This window comes from Symphalangus syndactylus, chromosome 14 (genome assembly GCF_028878055.3).
Source record: "Symphalangus syndactylus isolate Jambi chromosome 14, NHGRI_mSymSyn1-v2.1_pri, whole genome shotgun sequence".
NCBI lineage: Eukaryota > Metazoa > Chordata > Mammalia > Primates > Hylobatidae > Symphalangus > Symphalangus syndactylus.
In genome coordinates, this window is record NC_072436.2 from 59006460 (window position 1) to 59018859 (window position 12400).

A 12400-nucleotide genomic window follows, 5' to 3' on the forward strand; every position below is an offset into this window, starting at 1 on the left:
AAGTTATTCCTTTTTCCACTATAGGCCCCTTAGCGCTCCGAATGTCCAATTGCACTTTCTACAGAAAGAGTGTTTCAGATGTGCACAATCCAAAGTAAGCTTCAAGTCTGCTAGTTGAAAGCGCAGAACAGAGAGAAGTTTCACAGAATACTTCTGTGTAGTTTTTATTGGAAGATATTCCTTTTTCCAATGTAGGCCCCTTAGCGATCGGAATGTCCACTTGCAGTTTCCGCAGAAGCAGTGTTTTAGAACTGCTGAATCAAAAGTAAGGCTCAACTCTGTTAGTTGAATGCAAAGAAGAGAAAGAAGTTTCACTGAATGCTTCTGTGTTGTTTTTATTTGAAGATATTCCTTTTTCAACTAAAGGATCCTAAGCCCTCCAAATGTCCACTTGCAGTTTCTACAGAAAGAGTGTTTCAGAACTGCTCAATGCAAAGTACAGTTCAACTCTTTTAGTTGAATGCACAGAACAGAAAGAAGTTTCACAGAATGCTTCTGTGTAGCTTTTATTTGAAGATACTCCTCTTTCCACTATAGGCCCTTTAGGGCTCCGATTGTCCACATGTAATTTCTACAGAAAGTTTGCTTCAGAACTGCTCACTAAAAAGTAAGGTTCAACTCTGTTAGTTGAATGCACAGAACAGAAAGAAGTTTCGCAGAATGCTTCTCTGTAGTTTTTATTTGAAGATATTCCTTTTTCCAATAGAGGACCCTTGGCGCTCCAATTGTTCACTTGCAGTTTCCCCAGAAGGAGTGTTTCAGAACTTCTCAATCAAAAGTAATGTTAAATTCTGTTAGTTGAATGCACAGAACAGAAAGAAGTTTCGCAGAATGCTTCTGTGTAGTTTTTATTTGAAGTTATTCCTTTTTCCACTATAGGCCCCTTAGCGCTCCGAATGTCCACTTGCACTTTCTACAGAAAGAGTGTTTCAGATGTGCACAATCCAAAGTAAGGTTCAACTCTGTTAGTTGAATGCAAAGAAGAGAAAGAAGTTTCACAGAATGCTTCTGTGTTGTTTTTATTTGAAGATATTCCTTTTTCCACTTAAGGATCCTAAGCCCTCCAAATGTCCACTTGCAGTTTCTACAGAAAGAGTGTTTCAGAACTGCTCAATGCAAAGTAAAGTTCAACTCTTTTAGCTGAATGCACAGAAAAGAAAGAAGTTTCACAGAATGTTTCTGTGTAGCTTTTATTTGAAGATAGTCCTGTTTCCACTATAGGCCCTTTATCGCTCCGATTGTCCACTTGCAATTTCTACAGAAAGTGTGCTTCAGAACTGCTCATTAAAAAGTAAGGTTCAACTCTGTTAGTTAAATGCACAGAACAGAAAGAAGTTTCGCAGAATGCTTCTCTGTAGTTTTTATTTGAAGATATTCCTTTTTCCAATAGAGGACCCTTGGCGCTCCAATTGTTCACTTGCAGTTTCCCCAGAAGAAGTGTTTCAGAACTTCTCAATCAAAAGTAATGTTAAATTCTGTTAGTTGAATGCACAGAACAGAAAGAAGTTTCGCAGAATGCTTCTGTGTCGTTCTTACTTGAAGATATTCCTTTTTCCACTAAAGGCCCCTTAGCGCTCAGAATGTCCACTTGCAGCTACTGCAGAGAGAGTGTTTCAGAGCTGCTCAATTAAAAGTAAGCTTCAACTCTGTTAACCGAATGTTCAGAGCCCAAAGAAGTTTCACACAATGCTTCTGTGTAGTTTTTATTTGAAGATATTTCTTCTTCCACTATAGGCCCCTTAGTGCTCTGAATATCCACTTCCAGTTTCTACAGAGAGAGTGTTTCAGAACTGCTGAATCAAAAGTAAGCTTCAACTGTGTTAGTTGAATGCACAGAACAGAAAGAAATTTCACAGAATGCTTCTGTGTAGTTTTTATTTGAAGTTATTCCTTTTTCCACTATAGGCTCCTTAGCGCTCCGAATGTCCACTTGCACTTTCTACAGAAAGAGTGTTTCCGATGTGCACAATCCAAAGTAAGCTTCAAGTCTGCTAGTTGAAAGCGCAGAACAGAGAGAAGTTTCACAGAATACTTCTTTGTAGTTTTTATTGGAAGATATTCCTTTTTCCAATGTAGGCCCCTTAGCGATCGGAATGTCCACTTGCAGTTTCCGCAGAAGCAGTGTTTTAGAACTGCTGAATCAAAAGTAAGGCTCAACTCTGTTAGTTGAATGCAAAGAAGAGAAAGAAGTTTCACTGAATGCTTCTGTGTTGTTTTTATTTGAAGATATTCCTTTTTCAACTAAAGGATCCTAAGCCCTCCAAATGTCCACTTGCAGTTTCTACAGAAAGAGTGTTTCAGAACTGCTCAATGCAAAGTACAGTTCAACTCTTTTAGTTGAATGCACAGAACAGAAAGAAGTTTCACAGAATGCTTCTGTGTAGCTTTTATTTGAAGATACTCCTCTTTCCACTATAGGCCCTTTAGGGCTCCGATTGTCCACATGTAATTTCTACAGAAAGTTTGCTTCAGAACTGCTCACTAAAAAGTAAGGTTCAACTCTGTTAGTTGAATGCACAGAACAGAAAGAAGTTTCGCAGAATGCTTCTCTGTAGTTTTTATTTGAAGATATTCCTTTTTCCAATAGAGGACCCTTGGCGCTCCAATTGTTCACTTGCAGTTTCCCCAGAAGGAGTGTTTCAGAACTTCTCAATCAAAAGTAATGTTAAATTCTGTTAGTTGAATGCACAGAACAGAAAGAAGTTTCGCAGAATGCTTCTGTGTCGTTCTTACTTGAAGATATTCCTTTTTCCACTAAAGGCCCCTTAGCGCTCAGAATGTCCACTTGCAGCTACTGCAGAGAGAGTGTTTCAGAGCTGCTCAATTAAAAGTAAGCTTCAACTCTGTTAACCGAATGTTCAGAGCCCAAAGAAGTTTCACACAATGCTTCTGTGTAGTTTTTATTTGAAGATATTTCTTCTTCCACTATAGGCCCCTTAGTGCTCTGAATATCCACTTCCAGTTTCTACAGAGAGAGTGTTTCAGAACTGCTGAATCAAAAGTAAGCTTCAACTGTGTTAGTTGAATGCACAGAACAGAAAGAAATTTCACAGAATGCTTCTGTGTAGTTTTTATTTGAAGTTATTCCTTTTTCCACTATAGGCCCCTTAGCGCTCCGAATGTCCACTTGCACTTTCTACAGAAAGAGTGTTTCAGATGTGCACAATCCAAAGTAAGCTTCAAGTCTGCTAGTTGAAAGCGCAGAACAGAGAGAAGTTTCACAGAATACTTCTGTGTAGTTTTTATTGGAAGATATTCCTTTTTCCAATGTAGGCCCCTTAGCGATCGGAATGTCCACTTGCAGTTTCCGCAGAAGCAGTGTTTTAGAACTGCTGAATCAAAAGTAAGGCTCAACTCTGTTAGTTGAATGCAAAGAAGAGAAAGAAGTTTCACTGAATGCTTCTGTGTTGTTTTTATTTGAAGATATTCCTTTTTCAACTAAAGGATCCTAAGCCCTCCAAATGTCCACTTGCAGTTTCTACAGAAAGAGTGTTTCAGAACTGCTCAATGCAAAGTACAGTTCAACTCTTTTAGTTGAATGCACAGAACAGAAAGAAGTTTCACAGAATGCTTCTGTGTAGCTTTTATTTGAAGATACTCCTCTTTCCACTATAGGCCCTTTAGGGCTCCGATTGTCCACATGTAATTTCTACAGAAAGTTTGCTTCAGAACTGCTCACTAAAAAGTAAGGTTCAACTCTGTTAGTTGAATGCACAGAACAGAAAGAAGTTTCGCAGAATGCTTCTCTGTAGTTTTTATTTGAAGATATTCCTTTTTCCAATAGAGGACCCTTGGCGCTCCAATTGTTCACTTGCAGTTTCCCCAGAAGGAGTGTTTCAGAACTTCTCAATCAAAAGTAATGTTAAATTCTGTTAGTTGAATGCACAGAACAGAAAGAAGTTTCGCAGAATGCTTCTGTGTAGTTTTTATTTGAAGTTATTCCTTTTTCCACTATAGGCCCCTTAGCGCTCCGAATGTCCACTTGCACTTTCTACAGAAAGAGTGTTTCAGATGTGCACAATCCAAAGTAAGGTTCAACTCTGTTAGTTGAATGCAAAGAAGAGAAAGAAGTTTCACAGAATGCTTCTGTGTTGTTTTTATTTGAAGATATTCCTTTTTCCACTTAAGGATCCTAAGCCCTCCAAATGTCCACTTGCAGTTTCTACAGAAAGAGTGTTTCAGAACTACTCAATGCAAAGTAAAGTTCAACTCTTTTAGCTGAATGCACAGAAAAGAAAGAAGTTTCACAGAATGTTTCTGTGTAGCTTTTATTTGAAGATAGTCCTGTTTCCACTATAGGCCCTTTATCGCTCCGATTGTCCACTTGCAATTTCTACAGAAAGTGTGCTTCAGAACTGCTCATTAAAAAGTAAGGTTCAACTCTGTTAGTTGAATGCACAGAACAGAAAGAAGTTTCGCAGAATGCTTCTCTGTAGTTTTTATTTGAAGATATTCCTTTTTCCAATAGAGGACCCTTGGCGCTCCAATTGTTCACTTGCAGTTTCCCCAGAAGGAGTGTTTCAGAACTTCTCAATCAAAAGTAATGTTAAATTCTGTTAGTTGAATGCACAGAACAGGAAGAAGTTTCGCAGAATGCTTCTGTGTCGTTCTTACTTGAAGATATTCCTTTTTCCACTAAAGGCCCCTTAGCGCTCAGAATGTCCACTTGCAGCTACTGCAGAGAGAGTGTTTCAGAGCTGCTCAATTAAAAGTAAGCTTCAACTCTGTTAACCGAATGTTCAGAGCCCAAAGAAGTTTCACACAATGCTTCTGTGTAGTTTTTATTTGAAGATATTTCTTCTTCCACTATAGGCCCCTTAGTGCTCTGAATATCCACTTCCAGTTTCTACAGAGAGAGTGTTTCAGAACTGCTGAATCAAAAGTAAGCTTCAACTGTGTTAGTTGAATGCACAGAACAGAAAGAAATTTCACAGAATGCTTCTGTGTAGTTTTTATTTGAAGTTATTCCTTTTTCCACTATAGGCTCCTTAGCGCTCCGAATGTCCACTTGCACTTTCTACAGAAAGAGTGTTTCCGATGTGCACAATCCAAAGTAAGCTTCAAGTCTGCTAGTTGAAAGCGCAGAACAGAGAGAAGTTTCACAGAATACTTCTTTGTAGTTTTTATTGGAAGATATTCCTTTTTCCAATGTAGGCCCCTTAGCGATCGGAATGTCCACTTGCAGTTTCCGCAGAAGCAGTGTTTTAGAACTGCTGAATCAAAAGTAAGGCTCAACTCTGTTAGTTGAATGCAAAGAAGAGAAAGAAGTTTCACTGAATGCTTCTGTGTTGTTTTTATTTGAAGATATTCCTTTTTCAACTAAAGGATCCTAAGCCCTCCAAATGTCCACTTGCAGTTTCTACAGAAAGAGTGTTTCAGAACTGCTCAATGCAAAGTACAGTTCAACTCTTTTAGTTGAATGCACAGAACAGAAAGAAGTTTCACAGAATGCTTCTGTGTAGCTTTTATTTGAAGATACTCCTCTTTCCACTATAGGCCCTTTAGGGCTCCGATTGTCCACATGTAATTTCTACAGAAAGTTTGCTTCAGAACTGCTCACTAAAAAGTAAGGTTCAACTCTGTTAGTTGAATGCACAGAACAGAAAGAAGTTTCGCAGAATGCTTCTCTGTAGTTTTTATTTGAAGATATTCCTTTTTCCAATAGAGGACCCTTGGCGCTCCAATTGTTCACTTGCAGTTTCCCCAGAAGGAGTGTTTCAGAACTTCTCAATCAAAAGTAATGTTAAATTCTGTTAGTTGAATGCACAGAACAGAAAGAAGTTTCGCAGAATGCTTCTGTGTCGTTCTTACTTGAAGATATTCCTTTTTCCACTAAAGGCCCCTTAGCGCTCAGAATGTCCACTTGCAGCTACTGCAGAGAGAGTGTTTCAGAGCTGCTCAATTAAAAGTAAGCTTCAACTCTGTTAACCGAATGTTCAGAGCCCAAAGAAGTTTCACACAATGCTTCTGTGTAGTTTTTATTTGAAGATATTTCTTCTTCCACTATAGGCCCCTTAGTGCTCTGAATATCCACTTCCAGTTTCTACAGAGAGAGTGTTTCAGAACTGCTGAATCAAAAGTAAGCTTCAACTGTGTTAGTTGAATGCACAGAACAGAAAGAAATTTCACAGAATGCTTCTGTGTAGTTTTTATTTGAAGTTATTCCTTTTTCCACTATAGGCCCCTTAGCGCTCCGAATGTCCACTTGCACTTTCTACAGAAAGAGTGTTTCAGATGTGCACAATCCAAAGTAAGCTTCAAGTCTGCTAGTTGAAAGCGCAGAACAGAGAGAAGTTTCACAGAATACTTCTGTGTAGTTTTTATTGGAAGATATTCCTTTTTTTAATGTAGGCCCCTTAGCGATCGGAATGTCCACTTGCAGTTTCCGCAGAAGCAGTGTTTTAGAACTGCTGAATCAAAAGTAAGGCTCAACTCTGTTAGTTGAATGCAAAGAAGAGAAAGAAGTTTCACTGAATGCTTCTGTGTTGTTTTTATTTGAAGATATTCCTTTTTCAACTAAAGGATCCTAAGCCCTCCAAATGTCCACTTGCAGTTTCTACAGAAAGAGTGTTTCAGAACTGCTCAATGCAAAGTACAGTTCAACTCTTTTAGTTGAATGCACAGAACAGAAAGAAGTTTCACAGAATGCTTCTGTGTAGCTTTTATTTGAAGATACTCCTCTTTCCACTATAGGCCCTTTAGGGCTCCGATTGTCCACATGTAATTTCTACAGAAAGTTTGCTTCAGAACTGCTCACTAAAAAGTAAGGTTCAACTCTGTTAGTTGAATGCACAGAACAGAAAGAAGTTTCGCAGAATGCTTCTCTGTAGTTTTTATTTGAAGATATTCCTTTTTCCAATAGAGGACCCTTGGCGCTCCAATTGTTCACTTGCAGTTTCCCCAGAAGGAGTGTTTCAGAACTTCTCAATCAAAAGTAATGTTAAATTCTGTTAGTTGAATGCACAGAACAGAAAGAAGTTTCGCAGAATGCTTCTGTGTAGTTTTTATTTGAAGTTATTCCTTTTTCCACTATAGGCCCCTTAGCGCTCCGAATGTCCACTTGCACTTTCTACAGAAAGAGTGTTTCAGATGTGCACAATCCAAAGTAAGGTTCAACTCTGTTAGTTGAATGCAAAGAAGAGAAAGAAGTTTCACAGAATGCTTCTGTGTTGTTTTTATTTGAAGATATTCCTTTTTCCACTTAAGGATCCTAAGCCCTCCAAATGTCCACTTGCAGTTTCTACAGAAAGAGTGTTTCAGAACTACTCAATGCAAAGTAAAGTTCAACTCTTTTAGCTGAATGCACAGAAAAGAAAGAAGTTTCACAGAATGTTTCTGTGTAGCTTTTATTTGAAGATAGTCCTGTTTCCACTATAGGCCCTTTATCGCTCCGATTGTCCACTTGCAATTTCTACAGAAAGTGTGCTTCAGAACTGCTCATTAAAAAGTAAGGTTCAACTCTGTTAGTTGAATGCACAGAACAGAAAGAAGTTTCGCAGAATGCTTCTCTGTAGTTTTTATTTGAAGATATTCCTTTTTCCAATAGAGGACCCTTGGCGCTCCAATTGTTCACTTGCAGTTTCCCCAGAAGGAGTGTTTCAGAACTTCTCAATCAAAAGTAATGTTAAATTCTGTTAGTTGAATGCACAGAACAGAAAGAAGTTTCGCAGAATGCTTCTGTGTCGTTCTTACTTGAAGATATTCCTTTTTCCACTAAAGGCCCCTTAGCGCTCAGAATGTCCACTTGCAGCTACTGCAGAGAGAGTGTTTCAGAGCTGCTCAATTAAAAGTAAGCTTCAACTCTGTTAACCGAATGTTCAGAGCCCAAAGAAGTTTCACACAATGCTTCTGTGTAGTTTTTATTTGAAGATATTTCTTCTTCCACTATAGGCCCCTTAGTGCTCTGAATATCCACTTCCAGTTTCTACAGAGAGAGTGTTTCAGAACTGCTGAATCAAAAGTAAGCTTCAACTGTGTTAGCTGAATGCACAGAACAGAAAGAAATTTCACAGAATGCTTCTGTGTAGTTTTTATTTGAAGTTATTCCTTTTTCCACTATAGGCCCCTTAGCGCTCCGAATGTCCACTTGCACTTTCTACAGAAAGAGTGTTTCAGATGTGCACAATCCACAGTAAGCTTCAAGTCTGCTAGTTGAAAGCGCAGAACAGAGAGAAGTTTCACAGAATACTTCTGTGTAGTTTTTATTGGAAGATATTCCTTTTTCCAATGTAGGCCCCTTAGCGATCAGAATGTCCACTTGCAGTTTCCGCAGAAGCAGTGTTTTAGAACTGCTGAATCAAAAGTAAGGCTCAACTCTGTTAGTTGAATGCAAAGAAGAGAAAGAAGTTTCACTGAATGCTTCTGTGTTGTTTTTATTTGAAGATATTCCTTTTTCAACTAAAGGATCCTAAGCCCTCCAAATGTCCACTTGCAGTTTCTACAGAAAGAGTGTTTCAGAACTGCTCAATGCAAAGTACAGTTCAACTCTTTTAGTTGAATGCACAGAACAGAAAGAAGTTTCACAGAATGCTTCTGTGTAGCTTTTATTTGAAGATACTCCTCTTTCCACTATAGGCCCTTTAGCGCTCCGATTGTCCACATGTAATTTCTACAGAAAGTTTGCTTCAGAACTGCTCACTAATAAGTAAGGTTCAACTCTGTTAGTTGAATGCACAGAACAGAAAGAAGTTTCGCAGAATGCTTCTCTGTAGTTTTTATTTGAAGATATTCCTTTTTCCAATAGAGGACCCTTGGCGCTCCAATTGTTCACTTGCAGTTTCCCCAGAAGGAGTGTTTCAGAACTTCTCAATCAAAAGTAATGTCAAATTCTGTTAGTTGAATGCACAGAACAGAAAGAAGTTTCGCAGAATGCTTCTGTGTAGTTTTTATTTGAAGTTATTCCTTTTTCCACTATAGGCCCCTTAGCGCTCCGAATGTCCACTTGCACTTTCTACAGAAAGAGTGTTTCAGATGTGCACAATCCAAAGTAAGGTTCAACTCTGTTAGTTGAATGCAAAGAAGAGAAAGAAGTTTCACAGAATGCTTCTGTGTTGTTTTTATTTGAAGATATTCCTTTTTCCACTTAAGGATCCTAAGCCCTCCAAATGTCCACTTGCAGTTTCTACAGAAAGAGTGTTTCAGAACTGCTCAATGCAAAGTAAAGTTCAACTCTTTTAGCTGAATGCATAGAAAAGAAAGAAGTTTCACAGAATGTTTCTGTGTAGCTTTTATTTGAAGATAGTCCTGTTTCCACTATAGGCCCTTTATCGCTCCGATTGTCCCCTTGCAATTTCTACAGAAAGTGTGCTTCAGAACTGCTCATTAAAAAGTAAGGTTTAACTCTGTTAGTTGAATGCACAGAACAGAAAGACGTTTCGCAGAATGCTTCTCTGTAGTTTTTATTTGAGGATATTCCTTTTTCCAATAGACGACCCTTGGCGCTCCAATTGTTCACTTGCAGTTTCCCCAGAAGGAGTCTTTCGGAACTTCTCAATCAAAAGTAATGTTAAATTCTGTTAGTTGAATGCACAGAACAGAAAGAAGTTTCGCAGAATGCTTCTGTGTCGTTCTTACTTGAAGATATTCCTTTTTCCACTAAAGGCCCCTTAGCGCTCAGAATGTCCACTTGCAGCTACTGCAGAGAGAGTGTTTCAGAGCTGCTCAATTAAAAGTAAGCTTCAACTCTGTTAACCGAATGTTCAGAGCCCAAAGAAGTTTCACACAATGCTTCTGTGTAGTTTTTATTTGAAGATATTTCTTCTTCCACTATAGGCCCCTTAGTGCTCTGAATATCCACTTCCAGTTTCTACAGAGAGAGTGTTTCAGAACTGCTGAATCCAAAGTAAGCTTCAACTGTGTTAGTTGAATGCACAGAACAGAAAGAAATTTCACAGAATGCTTCTGTGTAGTTTTTATTTGAAGTTATTCCTTTTTCCACTATAGGCCCCTTAGCACTCCGAATGTCCACTTGCACTTTCTACAGAAAGAGTGTTTCAGATGTGCACAATCCAAAGTAAGCTTCAAGTCTGCTAGTTGAAAGCGCAGAACAGAGAGAAGTTTCACAGAATACTTCTGTGTAGTTTTTATTGGAAGATATTCCTTTTTCCAATGTAGGCCCCTTAGCGATCGGAATGTCCACTTGCAGTTTCCGCAGAAGCAGTGTTTTAGAACTGCTGAATCAAAAGTAAGGCTCAACTCTGTTAGTTGAATGCAAAGAAGAGAAAGGAGTTTCACTGAATGCTTCTGTGTTGTTTTTATTTGAAGATATTCCTTTTTCAACTAAAGGATCCTAAGCCCTCCAAATGTCCACTTGCAGTTTCTACAGAAAGAGTGTTTCAGAACTGCTCAATGCAAAGTACAGTTCAACTCTTTTAGTTGAATGCACAGAACAGAAAGAAGTTTCACAGAATGCTTCTGTGTAGCTTTTATTTGAAGATACTCCTCTTTCCACTATAGGCCCTTTAGCGCTCCGATTGTCCACATGTAATTTCTACAGAAAGTTTGCTTCAGAACTGCTCACTAAAAAGTAAGGTTCAACTCTGTTAGTTGAATGCACAGAACAGAAAGAAGTTTCGCAGAATGCTTCTCTGTAGTTTTTATTTGAAGATATTCCTTTTTCCAATAGAGGACCCTTGGCGCTCCAATTGTTCACTTGCAGTTTGCCCAGAAGGAGTGTTTCAGAACTTCTCAATCAAAAGTAATGTCAAATTCTGTTAGTTGAATGCACAGAACAGAAAGAAGTTTCGCAGAATGCTTCTGTGTAGTTTTTATTTGAAGTTATTCCTTTTTCCACTATAGGCCCCTTAGCGCTCCGAATGTCCACTTGCGCTTTCTACAGAAAGAGTGTTTCAGATGTGCACAATCCAAAGTAAGGTTCAACTCTGTTAGTTGAATGCAAAGAAGAGAAAGAAGTTTCACAGAATGCTTCTGTGTTGTTTTTATTTGAAGATATTCCTTTTTCCACTTAAGGATCCTAAGCCCTCCAAATGTCCACTTGCAGTTTCTACAGAAAGAGTGTTTCAGAACTGCTCAATGCAAAGTAAAGTTCAACTCTTTTAGCTGAATGCATGGAAAAGAAAGAAGTTTCACAGAATGTTTCTGTGTAGCTTTTATTTGAAGATAGTCCTGTTTCCACTATAGGCCCTTTATCGCTCCGATTGTCCCCTTGCAATTTCTACAGAAAGTGTGCTTCAGAACTGCTCATTAAAAAGTAAGGTTTAACTCTGTTAGTTGAATGCACAGAACAGAAAGACGTTTCGCAGAATGCTTCTCTGTAGTTTTTATTTGAGGATATTCCTTTTTCCAATAGACGACCCTTGGCGCTCCAATTGTTCACTTGCAGTTTCCCCAGAAGGAGTGTTTCGGAACTTCTCAATCAAAAGTAATGTTAAATTCTGTTAGTTGAATGCACAGAACAGAAAGAAGTTTCGCAGAATGCTTCTGTGTCGTTCTTACTTGAAGATATTCCTTTTTCCACTAAAGGCCCCTTAGCGCTCAGAATGTCCACTTGCAGCTACTGCAGAGAGAGTGTTTCAGAGCTGCTCAATTAAAAGTAAGCTTCAACTCTGTTAACCGAATGTTCAGAGCCCAAAGAAGTTTCACACAATGCTTCTGTGTAGTTTTTATTTGAAGATATTTCTTCTTCCACTATAGGCCCCTTAGTGCTCTGAATATCCACTTCCAGTTTCTACAGAGAGAGTGTTTCAGAACTGCTGAATCCAAAGTAAGCTTCAACTGTGTTAGTTGAATGCACAGAACAGAAAGAAATTTCACAGAATGCTTCTGTGTAGTTTTTATTTGAAGTTATTCCTTTTTCCACTATAGGCCCCTTAGCGCTCCGAATGTCCACTTGCACTTTCTACAGAAAGAGTGTTTCAGATGTGCACAATCCAAAGTAAGCTTCAAGTCTGCTAGTTGAAAGCGCAGAACAGAGAGAAGTTTCACAGAATACTTCTGTGTAGTTTTTATTGGAAGATATTCCTTTTTCCAATGTAGGCCCCTTAGCGATCGGAATGTCCACTTGCAGTTTCCGCAGAAGCAGTGTTTTAGAACTGCTGAATCAAAAGTAAGGCTCAACTCTGTTAGTTGAATGCAAAGAAGAGAAAGGAGTTTCACTGAATGCTTCTGTGTTGTTTTTATTTGAAGATATTCCTTTTTCAACTAAAGGATCCTAAGCCCTCCAAATGTCCACTTGCAGTTTCTACAGAAAGAGTGTTTCAGAACTGCTCAATGCAAAGTACAGTTCAACTCTTTTAGTTGAATGCACAGAACAGAAAGAAGTTTCACAGAATGCTTCTGTGTAGCTTTTATTTGAAGATACTCCTCTTTCCACTATAGGCCCTTTAGCGCTCCGATTGTCCACATGTAATTTCTACAGAAAGTTTGCTTCAGAACTGCTCAC